The sequence below is a fragment of the Eublepharis macularius genome, chromosome 4, assembly GCF_028583425.1.
Source record: "Eublepharis macularius isolate TG4126 chromosome 4, MPM_Emac_v1.0, whole genome shotgun sequence".
NCBI lineage: Eukaryota > Metazoa > Chordata > Lepidosauria > Squamata > Eublepharidae > Eublepharis > Eublepharis macularius.
In genome coordinates this window covers 173,088,716-173,107,369 of record NC_072793.1, presented here as the reverse complement: position 1 = coordinate 173,107,369, position 18,654 = coordinate 173,088,716, and the positions used below count along the sequence as shown (strand labels likewise).

Genomic DNA, 18,654 nt, shown 5'->3' with positions numbered 1-18,654 from the left:
TGCCTGGTGAAGAGGCAATGGGAACAAGAAGCACTGTCTTTAAGGAAGAGGGAGCCATTCTTTGGGAGGCTTTTCAGGGGCATCCATGCTTTGATGCAGTCGGGGCAATGTTTGAAGGGAGCCATTGGAGAGATCCCTGTTTTATGGAGGCAGCTATACATTGGCCTTGGTCCGCAGAGGCAGGCTGTAGCTGTTCTTGAAGAAGATTCAACCTGAAATGGACACAAAACCTGGAACCTGTTAGTTCTAGGGATAAAGGATGCATTGTCATCTGTCCAGAGGAGTTAGCCGTGTTAGTCTGTAGTAGCAAAATCAAAAAGAATCCAGTAGCACCTTTAAGACTAACCAATTTTATTGTAGCATAAGCTTTCGAGAATCACAGTTCTCTTCATCAGATGCATGGAGGACCAAAAAAACCTGATCAGATATAGAGGAGGAGCGGTGGATGCATACAGCTCCTTTTGGTGTGGGGATCAGTTTGCTTCTGTAAAGCTTCAAAGGAGTTTGCCGTGTTAGTCTGTAGTAGCAAAATCAAAAAGGGTCCAGCAGCACCTCCAAGACCAAGACCACAAGCCCTCGAGAACCACAGCCCCCCCCCACCAGATGCATCTGACAAGGAGAACTGTGGTCCCTGAAAGCCCACGCCAGGTGCCACTGGACTCTCCTGACCCCGCCTCTGTAAAGGAAATCAGTTACCTGTGATAATGAGATAACCATTCATAGTCCCTATTCAGTCCCAGCTTGACAGAGTCAAATTTACATATGAATTCCAATTCAACAGCTTCCCATTGGATCTTGTTTTTGAAAGGTTTCTGTTGAACTACAGTGACCTTTAAGTCTTTTTGTTGTCATCTATGCGATTTTTCTGTAGCTGTAATTCAACTGTGCTCTTTTTTGGAATCTATTGATTGATCCAAACTTCAATTCAGAATGTACTTATTTCTCAAGTTGGAGTTTTTTGGTCTCCACATCCATGAAACGTTTCCTGCCTTGGCCCATATGTCCCAAAGCATAAGAGAGATGAAGGGAGCCCATGCTCAGCTGGGGAAATAACTCCACCTTGGAGATGGTTTTCAAGGGGTCAGACTGGTAGACTGCGGTCCGTCCCCGCCCCTGAAGCCTGTGATGGCAGCAGTGAGAAAGGGGAAGGAGTGGGATGAAGGCGAGCAGTAGGGGAACTCCTTGCTGAGGTGTAGTGAATCCAGCCAATGATCTTTCCTTCTCTCTGCGTAAAACAAGGTCATGTAAAGTTGTTTTACCTCAGTTCTAATAGCCATATTTGGCTTTTTCCTCATGGACCATCTTTCCAGTGATGTAAAGAAATGCTTTCTTCTGCTTCTTCCAGGGTTGGGTATGCTTTGAAGAGGTGGCTGTGTATTTCTCCAAGGGAGAGTGGACCTTGCTGAGCCCAGGTCAAAGAGTTTTGTATAGGGAAGTGATGCTGGAGAATTTTGGGAACGTGGCCTCTCTGGGTAAGGATGTTTTCCCCCTTGGCTTTTCTGCACTTGCCGTGAGGAGTGCCTGTGGGTATTTCTGAATTCACTGTTGAGCTGGAATGCCCTGATGAGTGAGAACATGGTCAGGCACATTGGCTAAGGTCTGCCACTCTGTATACCAGGGATTCCTGGTTTTATCAGCAGAAGGTGACAAGACTCAAGTCCTGTAGCACCTTAAAGATAAAAAAATTTCAGACTAAAAGCTTTTGAGATTCAAACCTCCCTTCTTCAGAGATAAGTAGGAATGGAGGTTCGTGAACCTTTATATCCCAGGCAGAAAGTAGGAGGGGTGTTGCAAGGGAGCGAATCAGGATGCAGCTTGATTAGGTGGGAGTGGTATAGCAAAGAGGGATGTCAGGATGCAGAAATAAGCATCTGTAGTTAGATAGTCCCATGTCTTTGTTCAGTCCAAGGTTTCAATTGTTCCGAATTTGTGAATGAACTCAGTTTCAATAATCTCAGGTTGTAATAGTCCCTTGAGGCTTCTTTGCTCGAGGACAGCCACTTTTAGTTTGGCAGTGGAATGTCCCAGAAGATTAAAATGTTCAAGGGAAGATTACTTGAGAATTCTGGGAGTGTGTCTGCTTTGATTAAGGATCCATTCTCTTTGCTTGTCTCCTTCATTTCTGTGAGGAGTTACTATGGCTACATATCCTTGATGCCTACAGAAGTCCCTGATGAGTAAGGAAGTGGTCAGGTTCAAGCTCATTAGCTAAACTCTAGCACCTTCTGTACCAGGATTCCCCAATTTTTTTCAGTTTGTGGACACCTTTAGGATTCCAAAAGAGGGTGGTGGGTCCAACCAGAAAATGGCTGCTAAAGGAGACAGAACCCTCACAAAATGGCTGCCATGGGAGGTAGACGCAACCCCAAAATGGCTGCCACAGGAGGCCAAGCCAATCACAAAATATCAGAAAGAGTTTATGCATAACTCTGAGAGTATGCCTTCCGAGTTTTGGTTAAAACCTGTGTTTGGGATGCCTTTTAAAATTAACACATTGTTTAAAAATATTTGGGGGCATGCACTGAAAGTTGTACTGTAGTAACAACACGAGGCTGAGATTCTGGTGCAAAGTCTCTCTCTCCTCCCAAGATGGAGGAGAGGGTTTTATTGAGAAGCTTACAGCAAGTCCCGGAAAAAGGAAAATGCCCAAATATGTCTACAGTTGTCATAACAGTTACATATTCTAAACCAATCACAATCAACTGGGCAATTATGCTGTGATCATGCTTTTGTCTTATCTATGAAGCATACAGAGTTGTGTGAAAGGTACATAATGATCTTTAGTGTGTATGGGAATATTATAGGAGAGTATTGTACTCTGAGAAAGATGAGAGACTAGAATGAAACATTTTAGACTACTCCCTGATTTTCTTTGTGAAATGCTTATTAACCAGGAATCAGGAATGTGGAGATCGTGCCAGAAGCTTGCTGGCTGACCTCCAGGCGCCAATCTCCAGTTTGCACTTCCAGAGGCAGCTGGCTGGCAAGCCACCTCCAGCCTGCCTCCAGAATCTCCAGCCTACATTGTACATATCAAGCCAGCTAAGAAACCCCTGGTCTCATTTATTTATTTAAGCTTTTTGCAGTCCACCTTTCTCCTGGAGACTCAAGGCTTATTACACAGTGTGATCCAGTACAGTCAGTTAGAAGTTCATTTCAATTTTGCAGGCACCTAACTCACCTGTGCAAAAGAAAAAGGGGAAAATGCTGCTTCTCTTGGCTATTTCCTTTCCAGGCGTTCTTTTTAATCCGTCCCTCTTTGCCTGTAGTATTACTCTAACAAGGACAGTTTGTGCTGAAGGGCTGGCGAGAGCTCCTTGCACACACATTGTGCACAGTAGGAGAGAGATTCTGGCCAGATTTTGATAGGAACAGTGAACAAAATTTGATTTTCTTATCAATTCCTCCATGAATTATAAAAACACATTTGGACTGGAAAGATGTGATGGCATCAACAGGAACAAAAATTCAAAAGGCCCCATCTGGCCCGGCCCACCTTCTAAAAGCACTTGGGGGTCGCCAGGAATGGGCCTGGCAGATGCCTGGTTTGGGCCCTGAACTATACAGCTCTGGCTAGGCTCCCCTGACCCAGAGGGGAGGCCTTGCAGAGCAGTCCTGTTCCTGGACTCCATTAGAGGGCATCAGAAGAGGTGGGTGCCAAGGGATGCTTCCCGCGTAGAGGGTGAGATGGTGTGTCGGAGCTTCCCTCCTTTCTGGGCTTTCATTCACTTGCACTTGGAAACAAGTCAAAGGTTTGAAGTGGGGCAGGAAGGAAGGATGGATGTAGAGGTAAGGTCTGAGGAAGGAAAGAAGAATGGGAGGAATTTGGTCATGCTCTGTTTGTGATAAAGAAGGTGTCTCATAGTGTGTCAGATATAAACAAAACCAAGGACGGAAACTAGCTCAGAATGGGGGCTCCTGCCAGGTGATTGCAATAAGGAGGTCTCAGAGTCTCTCTGACTGACCAACACCTTTGGCCAGAGTCTGTTGGGGGTTGCCAGAATGACTGATGACATCCCTGTATGAATCTTAATAGGGAAAGAGATGATTTCTGAGAGGCCTGGAATGCCTCATTATTAGCATGTCATGGACCAAACACTGGCTGTTAAATTTAACTGGGGTGTATGGGGGGTGCTTGGAGAGCTACAGAAAAGGTCTCTTGATTATGGAGTGGCAGTGTTGCCATGGGAACCAGGCTGCTTCCTCTCAAAATGACATTTTACTTTGCCTTGTTTGATCCAAGATGGAGTCCCTTGCCCTCAGGCTTCAGATGGACATGAGATCCAGGGAAGCTCTAAAACTTTTTGTGTGGTCAGGTGAGGTTATAAAAACACCTCCGGCTTCTCTTGTGTTTCCTAGTTCCCATAGGCAGTGGGCAATTATCTGTCAGTGCCTGGCCCGATGAGCTTTGGTCCAGCAATGGTATCTGTGGAGTGACAGAGCCAAGTAACTTGGCGCTTCAAACTATTCATGTGAACAAAACAGCCATAATTGTGTCTTGTTTCCTCCTGAAAAAGGGCCTGTGCTTGGCAAACCTAGCCTCATATCCTGGCTGGAGGAAGGGGAAGAGTTCTTTCTCCAAGGCTCTGATGAATCGGAGAGGGTGGCAGGTAGGTGTTCAGCCGTGACGTGGGACTCTCTGATACTTGGGAGTTCTGAGATTCAGGAACCAACAAGGCTGAGCAGCCAAGAAAATACAAAATAGAAAATAAGTAATTTATTGTACAATGCAAAAGCAATTAAAAACCATGGAACAAAGTTAGAAACCTAGAGGCTTAGTAAAATCAGTTGCACAGAATCACAAAATTGTTGGCACATATAAAAGAACCAAGTCACAAAATTGATTGCACAAATACAGAGACGGTGGGGAAGGCAATGGCAAACCACCTCATAATAAAAAGTCTGCCAAGAAAACGTTGTGATGCGACGTCACCCCCATGGGTCAGTAATGACTTAGTATTTGCACAGGGGACTACTTCTCTATCTACCTACCTATACGGAGACCCAATGCATTTCAGCCCTCTGGGCCTTCTTTGGTGGTCTAATTTGTGGAGGGGCCAGAATGCCCTTGTTATGCACTGGCTTTAAAATACACCATAAATCGCAAAGTTCTAATAAATTTAAAGATCCCCTGATGAAACAACATGTGAGACTCATAGGGGTTTCCACAGAATATATTTCTTGCTTCCTCACTTCACCATTGGCCTTTCTTCCTCTCTTTTGTCTAATTTTTTCTACAACAGAATAGTCTGACCTCAGATTCTTCCCTAAACTTCTTTTTCCTCATATTAGGAACTAGAAACAAAGCCCATTGTGAGGAAAAAATACAACGGGCTCTAGAAAGGGGAGAGCAGGCAGGCAGGCATTCCCTCCTCCTCCGTCACTGATCCTGGCTGGTGAAGGAAGGGGGTGGACATTGCCACCTTCTCCGCTCCTCCTGATCTCAGCAACTGAAGGGGGGTGGGCTTTGCTACCTGATGCACGCCTGATACAGGTCAGGTAAAGGCGGGCAGGCATTGCCACCTGCTCCAAGCCTGATCCTAGGTGGGTGAAGGGGGTGCGAGCATTGGCACCTTCTCTGCTCCTGATTCCAGCAAGTTGCAGGGGGGGCAGAGATGGCTGCCTCCTTGGTGCCTGATTCTGACAGGGAGAAGATGGGGTGGGCATTGCTGCCTGCTCTGTGCCGTATTCCAGTAGGCTGAAGGGGGCAGGGATTGCCCAGGGCCGGATTGAGGGGGGGGAGGGGGGGTACTCTGCCCCCAGCGCCACCAGGAAGGAGGCGCCGGGAGCAGCTGCCAGAGGATGCAGGCAGCAGTGCGGGCAGCCTTGCAGGCCCCTGTGGTGCCTTTCATCTGCCCCACAGGACAGGGGACGGCTGGCTTGCCAGGCACCCCCTGTCCTGCAGGGCCGGCGAAAGCAGCGCGGGGGGCTGTGAGGCCGCCCGGGCCATTCGCCTCCAGGGAGGTGAATGGCATGGTGGCTTCCCAGCCCCGCATGCTGCCTCCGTTCCGCCCTGCATGATGACGTCAGTTCGGTGACGTCATCATGCGGCGTGGGGAGCATGTGTGCGAGGTAGCCAGGCGAGGGTTGCCCCGGTTGTGGGCAACCCTAGATCCGGCGCTGGGATTGTCAGACTATGTCATTACAGACCTGATAGTCTGCTTCACTCCCTTCTGCAAGAAGACAAGGTCTTTTTGATTTCAAAAGGTTTATTGTGAAAAACAACATCCATGTCCTGGTGTACATATTCCAGGATAGAGATCCTGACCGACCAAAGTATTGTCAAGAATGACTCATGAAACGAAAGTGGTTACAGTTCACTCTCCCAGGCCCAGCCTCCCCCCTGAGTTCGCACAGCCAAGCTTCTCAGAGGAACGTGGAGCTGGCCAAGGTCGAGCAGACAGATAAGAGAATTTCCTTTCCCATGGATTCGGCTCCTTGCAGGTGTTGGGGCCTAGAGGGAAAGAAGACTAAATACTACAGAGTTAAACATGGCGTTACTCAGGTTAAACAGGCTCTGACAGGATTGCCTCCTGCTCTGTGCCTGATCCCATGCAGGTGAAGGTGCTGGGAGGGCAATGACCTGCTCCACTCCTGATCCCAGCTGGGTGACGGGGGCAGGCATTGCCATCTGCTCTGCTCCTGATCCCATCTGGATGAAAGGGAGTGGGCATTGGCATTTGCTTCGCTCCTAATACCGGCTGGGTTAAGGTAGGGGGTGGGCATTGCCCTCTGCTTCGCTCCTAATACCAGCTGGGTTACGGCAGGGTCAAGCATTGCCCCCCGCTCTGCTCCTGATCCCAGCTGACTTAAAGGGGCGGGCATTGCCACCTGCTCTGCTCCTAATACCAGAAACTGGAGAGTCTTGACAGAGTAAGTTAACAAAAGAATTCAGGACAACCTAACGACAACCACTTCAAAAGTGAACTCTCATATATTCAATACAATTATTCAATACACTTACAATTTGCCAGATACATGCAATTCATACAATATTCAAAATCCATTTACAATGCAAAGTTATATTAATCCATACAGTCTTTGTGACGAGACCCAAAAGTGCTCAGTGCTGGTAGAACAAATAGTCCATAACCACAGCTATATAGCTAAATACATGAATCCATAAACAGAATAACTCAGTCCAATGCAATTTAATGCAACAATATAGCTGGCCAGGAAAGCACTGTAGGTCATAAGTCAGGTAGAATTATCCATCTGACGGGAAACCAGTGCAGAGTCCCGTTTCTGGAATCCCTTTCTCAAAGATGGTATATGTGCACTCCAACGTATCCTTCATCCACTTTTGACTTACACTTAAGCCCTTTGCTCGACTCAGCACTGGTCGTTATGTTACTGAGGGCTTAAGTCCAAGTCAAAAGTGGATGAAGGACTGTATGGATTAATATAACTTTGCATTGTGAATGGATTTTGAATATTGTATGAATTGCATGTAATCTGGCAAATTGTAAGTGTATTGAATAATTGCATTGAATATATGAGTGTTCACTTTTGAAGTGGTTGTCGTTAGGTTGTCTTGAATTCTTTTGTTAACTCTCTCCTAATACCAGCTCAGTTAAGGTGGGGATGGGCATTGCCACCTGCTCTGCACCTAATACCAACTGGCTGAAAGGGAGGTCAGCATTTCTACCTGCTCCACTCCTAATACCAGCTGGGTTAAGGTGGGGTGGGCATTGCCACCTGTTGTACTCCCAATATCCGCTGTGTTAAGGTGGGGGATGGGCATTGCCACCTGCTCCACTACTAATACCGGCTGGGTTAAGGTGGGGGTGGGCATGGCCACCTGCTCTGCTCCTAATACCAGATGGGTTAAGGCAGGGGACAGGAATTGCGACCTGCTGTGCTCCTAATAGCAGCTGGCTGAAGGAGGGGGAATTGCCACCTGCTCCACTCCTAATACCGGCTGAGTTAAGGTGGAGAGTAGGCATAACCACCTGCTCTGCTCCTGATCTCAGCTGGGTGAAGAGGGGAGGGCATTGCCACCTGCTCCACTCCTAATAAAAGCTAGGTTAAGCGAGAGAGTGGGCATTATCACCTACTCTGCTCTTGATCCCAGCTGGCTGAAGGGGGGGTGGGTATTGCCACCTGCTCCACTCCTAATAGCTGGGTTAATGCAGGGGGCAGGCATAGCCACCTGCTCTGCTCCTAATACCAGCTGGTTTATGGTGGGGTGCGGGCATTGCCACCTGTTCCACTCCTAATTCCTGCTGGGTTAAGGCGCAGGGTGGGTGGGCATTGCCACCTGTTCCGCTACCAATACCGAGTCCGGGAATATACAATAAACAATCAGTTCATTTTTTTCTTTTTCTTATAAACACTGTATTAGTGCAAAAGTGCAAAAGTGCAAAGTGCAAATGGATAAATACAATGTACAATAAATACAATAAGATCTCTTGTTTCTTCTGTCCAAGTTGTTGTTGAATAATAACAATGTCCAAAGGGAATACCATGAAAACACACAATGGGGACTGAGCAATATCCAAACGGAGAGTCACAATATTAGAAGGGGGGAGACCCCAGTCCAAGTTGAGGAGAAATCAAAATGTGCTGACGGGATTATGCGTGCATATTATACAATTCCTGTTTCACATAAATCATACTTCTTCCTGGGCACAATTAATCCTGGACTGTAACAAAGGTATAAGCTTATGAGAATTCCATAGAAAATCCATAAAAGATTCATTATACATATAAACACCACATACTTACTGGTCACCATTTTACTAATTACTCCGGTGTGACTACTCAGAATATTCTTCCTAGCTTCAGTACATCACGAACATAAATTCACAACTATAATAACACGGACAAGAAATATACAAGGAATGTGGTGTTTATATGTACATCCTTTGGATGTAGTCTGGTTTTCTTTTCATTGGTCATTCATGAACAGCCCGTCCCTTAACAACAAATAAAAAGACTGAGATTATTTTATAATGAGGTAGGAAAAAATACTCCCAATAGTGCATTAAAATCGATTTCTAAGAGTTGCATACAAAGGACATTCCAATAAAATATGCACCAATGTACAAATCTTCCTTGAAGATCAGTCACACAAATGTTCCAAAAAAGAGATTCTCACAGCAGAGATGGACTGCGCATTTAACCAAGACCCTAAGAATGCTATGAAATAATTGGTGACAGTCAAATAGAAAACATAGGAAGGCAACGATAGAGGCAGAGGGATTCGGGCGGGGGGGGGGGGGGTCACGCTTTACAAGCTTGAAAATGTGTCCTCAAATAGTGCATCTCTTAACGAAAGAATTTACAGCTAGAGGTCCAAGTCCTTTGGTAACATCAGGTCTCCAACCAAGAAGAGGGAGTTATAAGTCAAAGATCTTAAGCCAGCAGGACTTAATTTTTTTATCAAAGCAAAATATCCAGACTCATTAAAGCAAGGGCCTTCAAGCATAACTGACCCATTTTTGACTCGTAACGATACTCCAGTTACACATTTTGAACCCGAGTTTTTTTCATCTAATGAGTTGGTTGCAGCCCTTTGGGATATATTTCCCTTCTTCTTCATAGGAGGGAAGAGAAAGAATGTTGGGCTATAATGAATTTCCCAAGTCATTCAACTGAGCTGTCCTTCGGTAGATTCTCACTGGAATTCTCCTTCAACTTGTGGCAGCTCTTCTGTCTTTCAGTTCACATAAAGGAAATGTCATTCTGCTGAGACTGAGCAAAGCAAACGCTTTCCCACTGTAATTAATTCCTAATCAGTCAATAGAATCTAATGTGTTACAGAACTGGATTCTTAGGTTTTTTAAGCGTATACAGATAACAAGCATTTCTATTCTTACTTTCTCTGCAGCACTTAATTTAGTACTTCCCTTAACTTTCATTGTCCTGATTTTTCATAGTGTTTATGCTAGGTTTCTCTTTCTTTCAACAGGAGGTGTGTGGGAGTCATTGAATGAAACAAAAGAGCATTCAGGGATTGTGAAAGAAGATACATTTTCAAGTCCGAAAGAGAATGTTGAACATTGTGATGTAATGAGAAAGGAGGAGAGAAAACATCCAAGTAAATGGGGGAGTAATTCCAGTCTGATAAGAGTTTGCACAAGGGAGGAAATATATCAATGCCTAGAGTGTGGAAAAAACTTCAGTTGCAATAATCACCTTACTTCCCATCAACGAATTCACTTGGCGGAAAAACCATATAAATGCCTCGAGTGCGGGAAAAGCTTCTGTCTGAGTAGGAGCCTTACATCCCATCAAAGAATTCACACAGGGGAGAAACCATATAAATGCCTGCAATGTGGAAAGAGATTCAATGCCCAGTCAAACTTCATTTCCCATAAAAAGATTCACACAGGAGAGAAAAAATACAAATGCTCGGTGTGTGGGAAGACCTTCCGTCGCAGTGCTCATCTTATTTGTCATCAACGAATCCACACAGGTGAGAAACCGTATAAATGCTTAGAGTGTGGGAAAAGCTTCAGTCATAGTGCAGCCTTTAATTCCCATCAAAAAAATCACAAAGGAGAGAAAAAATATCAATATCTAGAGTGTGGGAAAAGCTTCAGTCACAATAATCACCTTACTCGCCATCAAAGAATTCACACAGGTGAGAAACCATATAAATGCTTAGAGTGTGGGAAAAGCTTCAGTCATAGTGCAGCCTTTAATTCCCATCAAAAAAATCACAAAGGAGAGAAAAAATATCAATGTCTAGAGTGTGGGAAAAGCTTCTTTGAAAATACAAAACTTACTCGCCATCAAAGAATTCACACAGGTGAGAAACCATATAAATGCTTAGAGTGTGGTAAAAGCTTCAGTCAGAGTGGAAGCCTTACTTTGCATCACAGAATTCACACAGGGGAGAAACCATATAAATGCCTGCAATGTGGAAAGAGCTTCAATGTCCCGTCGAACTTTATTTCCCATAAGAAGATTCACACAGGAGAGAAAAAATACAAATGCTCGGTGTGTGGGAAGACCTTCCATCAAAGTGCTCATCTTACTTGTCATCAACGAATCCACACAGGTGAGAAACCATATAAATGCTTAGAGTGTGGGAAAAGCTTCAGTCGAAGTGAACGCCTTATTTTGCATCATAGAATTCACACAGGGGAGAAACCATATAAATGCTTGGAGTGTGGAAAAGGCTTCACTCAAAGCGGAGGCCTTAAAGTCCATCAACGAATTCACACAGGGGAGAAACCATATAAATGCTTGGAGTGTGGAAAAGGCTTCACTCAAAACGGAGGCCTTAAAGTCCATCAACGAATTCACACAGGGATGATACCATATAAATGTCTCGAGCGCGGGAAAGCCTTCAGTAAAAGTGGGAACCTTAATTCCCATTAAAAAAATTCACAACAGTTTGAAACCATATAAATGCCTGGAGTGTGGAAATAGTTTCCATCAGCTTGGAAACCTTTTATCCCATCAAAAAACTCACACAGGGGTGAAACCATATAAATGCATGGAGTGTGGGGAAAGCTTCACTCAAGAGTGGATACCTTAAATCCCATCAGAGAATTCACACAGGAGAGAAACTATATAAATGCCTGGAGTGTGGAAAAAGCTTCAGTCACAGTGGAGGCCTTATTTCCCATCAAAGAATTCACACAGGGATGAAAATGTCTGGAGTGCGGGAAAACCTTCAGTCACCGAGGAAACCTTAATCCCCATCTAAAAATTCATGAAGGGGTGAAACCATTTGAATGCCTGACATGTGGAAAGACCCGTCGGAGTGATCATCTTACTTCCCTTCAAAGAATTCACACGAAGAAGAAACCATAGAAATGCCTGGAGCATGGTTAAATCTCTAGGCAGAATGCACATCTTCTCTCCCACCAACTCACCAGGATTGCGACATATCAATGCCTGGAGTGCAGAAAATCTTTCCATAATAGTGCACACCTTACTTCATATCAAAGAATTCATAGAATAATAACCATTGCAGTGCTTGAAGTGTGGGGAAATGTTATATGAAACAAAATTGTATTTTGTGTTTTGGCTCATGTCTCTGGCCTAAATCTTGGTTAAATGACTTGGGAGAGACAGGCAGGGAGTTTAAGACCTCAGCCTTCAGCCTAATCCACAGTTGACTGAGAGAGCGTAAGCAAGGGGAGGTTGCAACAAAAGTATGTAAAGGTAGAAGAATTGCTGTGTGTGTGTGGTGTGTTGTGGCAGTTTTAACACAAGAACCTGAAAACAGTGTTCTATGAAAGACCCTTTATTTGAACCAGAGGAAGCTCAGAATAAACAAAGATACACAGAGACAGGCAGTGCAGTCCTAACCGGAGTTAGGCCTGTTTAAGCCCATAGAAATCATTGGGCTTAGACTGCTGTAACCCTGCTTAGGATTTTACAGAAGGTGACACTGCTTTCAACCTAAGCCCCTTAAGACAGCGTGGTGTCTCATGGAAAGATGACTTAGAGCTTGCCTTAGCAATACAAGTGTATTCTGGTGAACTTTATATGAACTTTAATGGAGATTTTTCTACCACGGTGTATCACCACACAGATGTTCTTTCCATCTGTGACAGCCCATTACAAATAGTGAAAGATTACAACTGGACCATGGTGTAAATACAGAAAAAAACTATAAACACTGTGCTGTGAAAATGGCAAATAATGCAAAGTTTTTCTTACAATACTTAACAAATTAAAGTGTGGCGTGTACAGGCAGATATACAATCAAGTGAAAGTCATTCTCAGTATACAGGAAACTTTCTTCCCACTGTTTCAGTCTTTTATCTTCTGTAATGCTGTTAATGAACACACGACCTACGCACATCCGGTTATATCATGCTTTTCAGTGCCTTCCTCAGAGTCGCGTTTCACAATAGCTGTGTAAAAAATGCATGAATAATCTTCTTGAATTACTGGATATCATATTAGAAAAAAAATAGATATGGAAATGATTTTTATTTTCAGTGTAGAGGTGTTGCTATGGGCAGTCCTCGTGCACCAAGTTTGGCCAATATCTTTATGAATGATTTTGATTTTGAGAAGAAGCATTTTTAGAATTTCAGATTTTGAGAATGATTGTGAGAAGAAGTATTTTTACTCTTCAGACAATCCCTTCAGAACTCTATTTTTATTTTTAGGCGATTTGTAGATGATTTATTTTTTGTGTACGAGAAAGGAAAGGAGATCACACACAATTAAACATTTTTAAACTTTGCATTGTTATTTGCCAGTTTCACAGCACGGTGTTCATTGGTTTTTTTCTCAATTAAAAAGAGTGGGCAGTAGCAGATAAATGTTTCTCTAGCTGTTAGAATGGACCAATGACAATCTGTTCACTTAACTTTTCCTGTCATCTTTTTTTTAATTATTATTATTTTTATTATTTTTTTCATAAACAAACAACATATTAAACGGTGAATGTAATAAAAATAACAGATTATTAATTTTATGATAGTACAATATTAGTGATCAGTTCCTATTAAACTTGATAGATTAGTTATACTAGCAGTATAACGATTGCTTAGTTTTTCAAAAGATACTGGAAGCCAGATTAAATAACTGAGTAATACAATTAGCAACAGTGCAACATTTAGTAGGGCTTATAAACTTGTGACTCTCTCTAGTCCTATGAAAAAGGAATTTCTACATTCTTACAAAAACCCTTAAAAAAGAAATTTATCTATCTATAAAATAACAGTGAAAATTTTACCCCCTACCCACCACCCATCTAAAAGGCTATATAATATTAATAACGATATGTTTATACCTCCCTCCCCCCTTTTCACCCCACAAAAACTATTGAACTCAAATTAACAACAAATTGCAAGCGATTTACATACCAAATGCTAAACCTAAAAATGTGATATATGTACAGCCTCTGAGAGACCCTATGTGAAGTATCCTCCTTTGGGTCTGCTGAACAAAAGTACAACGTCAATGGGCTGTCATTACTGGGAGCAAGAGAAAACTGGCTCCCCCCCACTCCCCCCAAACCTCAATACTGCTGGGTAGCACAAACTGCTTGTTACATTTTAAACTCTGATTTCTACGTTTTGATTGTTCCCCCTTCCCCACTTATACAGCTTCTAAGGAAAGAAAAAAATCAGTGTTTCTTGATTCTGAAATGCTTTCCATTTTGTGGCTCAGTTGTTTCTAACTGGAATTTTGCTTCCTTTATGAGGAGTAGGTGGCTGAATGAGTTTTCTTTTTTGTGCAGATTTTGATAGGTCAGTTGAGGTAATGTCCAGTTTCTGCAGTAAAGCTTGTCCTGATTCATGGTCTGATGCATAAAGACGTTTGTCTTTAAATTGGACACAAAGTGTAGAGTATTTGATCCATTTATATTTTATTTTTGCTGCACGTAATGCTTCGGTAGTCAGTTTGAGATCTCTTGTTCTCTTGGGAAGATCTGTAAAAATCTGGATTTGGGCTTCATTACACTTAAGCATTTTTTGCTCTCTTGCAATCTCCAGAATTCTTTTTCTTGTTTCCCAATCTGGGAATGTAGCTATAATATCCCTTGGAGTTTTCCTGTTTGCTTTTTGGGGTCCCACACGGTAAGCTTTGGAAATTAATGGAGTGCTTTTGTTTGGCTGCAAAAAACTGGCTAGCCATTTAGCTAGGAACGAAGATAGATTTACAGCCCAATCCTAAGAAGGGCGGGGAAAGTGAATAGGAACCGAACTAAGGCTTGCGATGGCGCATCTGGCCCTTACGCCCGCGTAAGTGGCCCTCCGCCCGCGCTGGGACGCGGCGCTGGCCCGCCGGCGGGCCAGCACCGGTGCAAGCCACAGGCGCCCGGGCGGCGGCGCGGGAGTGGCGTAGAGCCCTACGCCGACGCAGGGGGGGCGGGGAACAAGGCGGGGTCAGAGTTAGTCCGCTCCCTAAGCTCCTCCAGAAGCGGGAACGCCCACAGCGGCGCAAAAAAGCTACGCCACGGAAAAAGAAGGCGTAGCCCATAGGCGTCCATGGAACGGCGAAAAATCAGCCCCCTCTCTGAGCGCCCAGCCCCGCCCCTATGGCCCGAAGGAGCATAGGATGAGAACTATCCCGGGGACCAATCAGCGTGCGCGCCTGGCGTGGACGAGCCCCCCTCTCTGCACCCAATCATCTGAGAACCCGCCCTACAAAACATCCGGCCAGCGCCGCCCAAACCCCCAGGTAAGTGAGCACTCTGCCGGAGGCTCTGCCCGTGTGCTGAGTGGCATTGCCCCTTTGAAAACCGAAACGGGCTGAGGGCATTCACGTTGGCAGGCGCAGAATGCACTCGGGGGACTTTGCGAAAAAGTGGGGGAACTTCTCGTAAAGGGGAAGAGGTGCAAATGTCTGCCTAACTCCTTTCTACCGTGATAGAAAGAATGACTCAACATCTAACTGGACTCATGCACGCTAGTTGCTTCTAACTAAGCACAAACAAACTAACCCTTCCGTGACAGAAGGGAATGACACTTTGCAAATTAACCGCATGCTCTCCCGTTTCCTTGCAGGTGCCCTGACTCTGGCGCTCCCACCTGGTGATGACCGACGGAGCGCTGACAGGTGAGGAGGAGGTGGGGGGGCGTTCCGCAGATTAGTGCAAACCGCCCATTCACCTGAACCCACCCGCTCACTTGCCGCTTTGGGTGAGGCCCAGCAGGGGTGGGGGGCAACCATGGCCGCCCCTGGCTGCCTCAGAGGCAGGCGCCTCGAAAACCACATGTGACAAGGTGTTTGTTGTGACCAGCTCATTCCCTCCCATAAAGGTAAAGGCTTCCCAAGGCCGAGTGCATCCTCGCCAGACTGTCAGGCATCAGCTGCTGCCCTCGACCATGTGCAACCCCCCCGGATGGCGGAGTGTGGGGCTTGCCTCAGCAGTAGAATGAGGGAAAGCCCACATGTGTCTTTTTCTCCCGCAGGCACGTCCAGGGCATGGCTGCTCCCCCGCGCCCCGCCCTCCCCAAACATCTCTGATGGACGGTTGGCTGCAGCCCAGGAAGCACCGTCGCGCCGCGGCCTGCATCCCAGCCCTGCCCCTCCGAGCAGGAAGGAGGGCTGTGTGGAATGCTCCGGCTCCCTCGCCAGCCTAAACGCAAGCCCGCTCTTTCCAGTGCAATAAAACGAGATGTACAACAACTGTCTTCTGTGTCTGCGAGTCTGACTTCGTCCTCCGCCCCTCCCCCAACACTCCCGTCACATATCTCCACCTGCACATTGCCACAAATGTATCCGACACACCCCGTCTTGCCTCCCCGCCCCCTCCCTCCCCTCACAGTAACGCCCCCTCCCTCCCTCCTCCCCCCCTCCTCCTCTGTATTTGACCAGTGTCTGTACCACCCATCTGCCGAAGAGAACTTGATTCTCAGAAGCCTATGCTACAATAAAATTGGTTAGTTTTAAAGGTGCTACGGGACCCTTTTTGAATTCGCTACCACAGGCTAACATGGCTAACCCCCCTGCATCTATGGCCAGGTAGAGGGTTGGGGCGGGTCATGTGAGCGGGGAGGGGGATCAATCCCTGGTGGGGAGAGTAGCTGGCACCCGATAAGCCAGGGAGAGGGTGGTGCGAGCTGCCGCTGCAAGGGGGCGGGAGATGGCAGGGGAAACGGTCCGCTCGCTGGAACCCTAGCCCCACCAGTGGAGAATCCAGGGTGGTGGCAGGCGGATGCCATATCCCGGGCAGGAGGTCTCGCGCGCCTGGGGAGGGTAGCCCCCATCGCAGCCGCAGCCCCAGCAACACAGTCCCGTGAGCGGCCGCCTCCCAGAGTGGGTCCAGCCCCTCGGGCGTCTGCAGCAGCCCCATTGGTCATTCCAACACCTTCCACCCCAGGGCGTCCTGCCTCGCATCCAATCCCGTGGGGCAGTTGCGAGGCCTCCGCACCAACACCGCGTGGTTGTTGGGAGGGAAGGGGTGTGTCCGAGGCTGCCTGTGGCTCCGCCCTGCCCAGCGGCTTCCCCCGACACTAGCCGCAATGTGGGCGGCGATCGAGAGGGAGCGGCTCGAGGTGCACGCTGCATGGGAGGAGGCGAACAACCGCGGCCGGGAGTTCATGGCTGCGGTACTGGAAGTGGGGGAAGGGCTCCGTGCCTCTCAAGCCCGTGCCGAAGCCCTGCTCGGGCGGCTCGTCGCCATCCTCGACCCTCTGGCCCCACGCGCTGCAGCAGCTCCACCCGCCCCAGAGGCACCCCTCCCTCGGGCCCAGTTGCGTGCGAGAGGCCGGGCCCGTGGACGGCCAAGGGGGTCCGGCCGCCGGCCTCGCCGGTGACCGCCGCTGCCGCCTTGGGGGTGGGGTGGGGTGTTTTGCTGCGCAGGCGGCTCTCCTACACGCCTCCCCTTCCTCACATCTGCTGGGGGAGGTGGGATGATATAATAGTAAAGGCTGATTTCTGTGCAATGGGTGTCTGTGTTCTTTGCCTTGGGATGGGGATGAGGGGGCAGGCCCGCTGTGTCTGCCTCTTGGTGGCAGCCTCAGGCCAGCCCTCCCCTTCGGCGCCACTTGGGGGCTGTCCCCTGCTGCCAGAGACTGGCTGCTGCCCTGGATTCCTCATAGCAGGGCGCCTGCCAGTCCCATGCCAACCTCTCTGGACACGGCCACCACGGACTTGGTGCTACATTGGGCAAACGGGGGAGAGGCTCCTCAGACCACGCCCACCCCTCTCCTTCCCAACTGCGAGCCCCGCCCGACGCACGAGCCGAGGCAGTCTGCCGGCATGGGCGCGGTTTGCCTGCTGCTCTGGGGCCTGGCCGGGATCGCGTGCTGCCCATAGGCTGCGCCTTTCCTGGCCCCTCCCCCTGCCGCTTGTCAGGAACAGCGCCCTTTGGCTGCGCCTGGCGGCGGCCGTGCATCAGACCCGCCCACAACACTTTCTGGTTCTCCAAATTTGCATCTCTGCGCTGCTGCGGGCGCCGCTGCGGCCACACTTTGCTGGCACAGGATCTGGCCCGGCGGCGCCGCCACACCACCAGTGCAGCCGCGCCGGCGTTGGGGCCGGCCATAGGATTGCGCTGTTAGTTTTGATGTAAATTCCTCATTCACCCCCCTAAATTTAAGATTCTGCTGGCACACTATTAATTCCAGGCTTATAATTCTTTAATGCATCTCTTCTTTCTCTTGTTGCATAGTGCATATTTCAGATTGCAAAGAGTTAGTGCATTATCAGTCTTTTAAATAACATTATTCATTTTTGCTTGAAGGTCAGCTATCTGATTAGAGAGTGGCTTTATAAGATCTGTCATTTTATTTAAGATATTAAGTTCCATGCTTGCAAATAAAGTTGCTAAATCAGAGTCAGGAGGGGTATTCATTAGAGCTCCTACCTCATTTCCCATCAGCTGCATTTTGCTTGTGTTGCTTGCTTTGCTTGCAATTGCTTGCTCGGCCTGGGTTGGAGGGAAAAAGTCCTGCAGACGCTTTGCAATGGTGCCATTTTGCTTCTCAGTCTTCTCATTGTGCTTCTCCATGTCTGGGGGTGATTTTCATTAAGTTAAGATGTGGATTTCAGAGGAATTTGGAGCAGGGTGGGACAGAGCTCAGCTCTCAGGCATCCATCTTCTCAGACGTTGATACCACGCCCCCATTTCCTGTCATCTTTAATGATTTATATAACTTATCTTGCAGCTGGACATAGTATGACTTTTTGGAGAAGTAGAATGTCGCCTGATTGACAGTCCGAATAATTAACGAAATCTAAAACCAATCATAATTTGATATTGTTGTCACGTGTGAAGAATCT

At 47.0% G+C, this 18,654-nt stretch overlaps 1 pseudogene; it reads left to right on the top strand.

Annotated features, from left to right (window-relative positions):
• The window catches only part of LOC129327048 (zinc finger protein 208-like), a 114,371-nt pseudogene that overhangs the window by 60,085 nt on the left and 35,632 nt on the right, over positions 1–18,654 (top strand).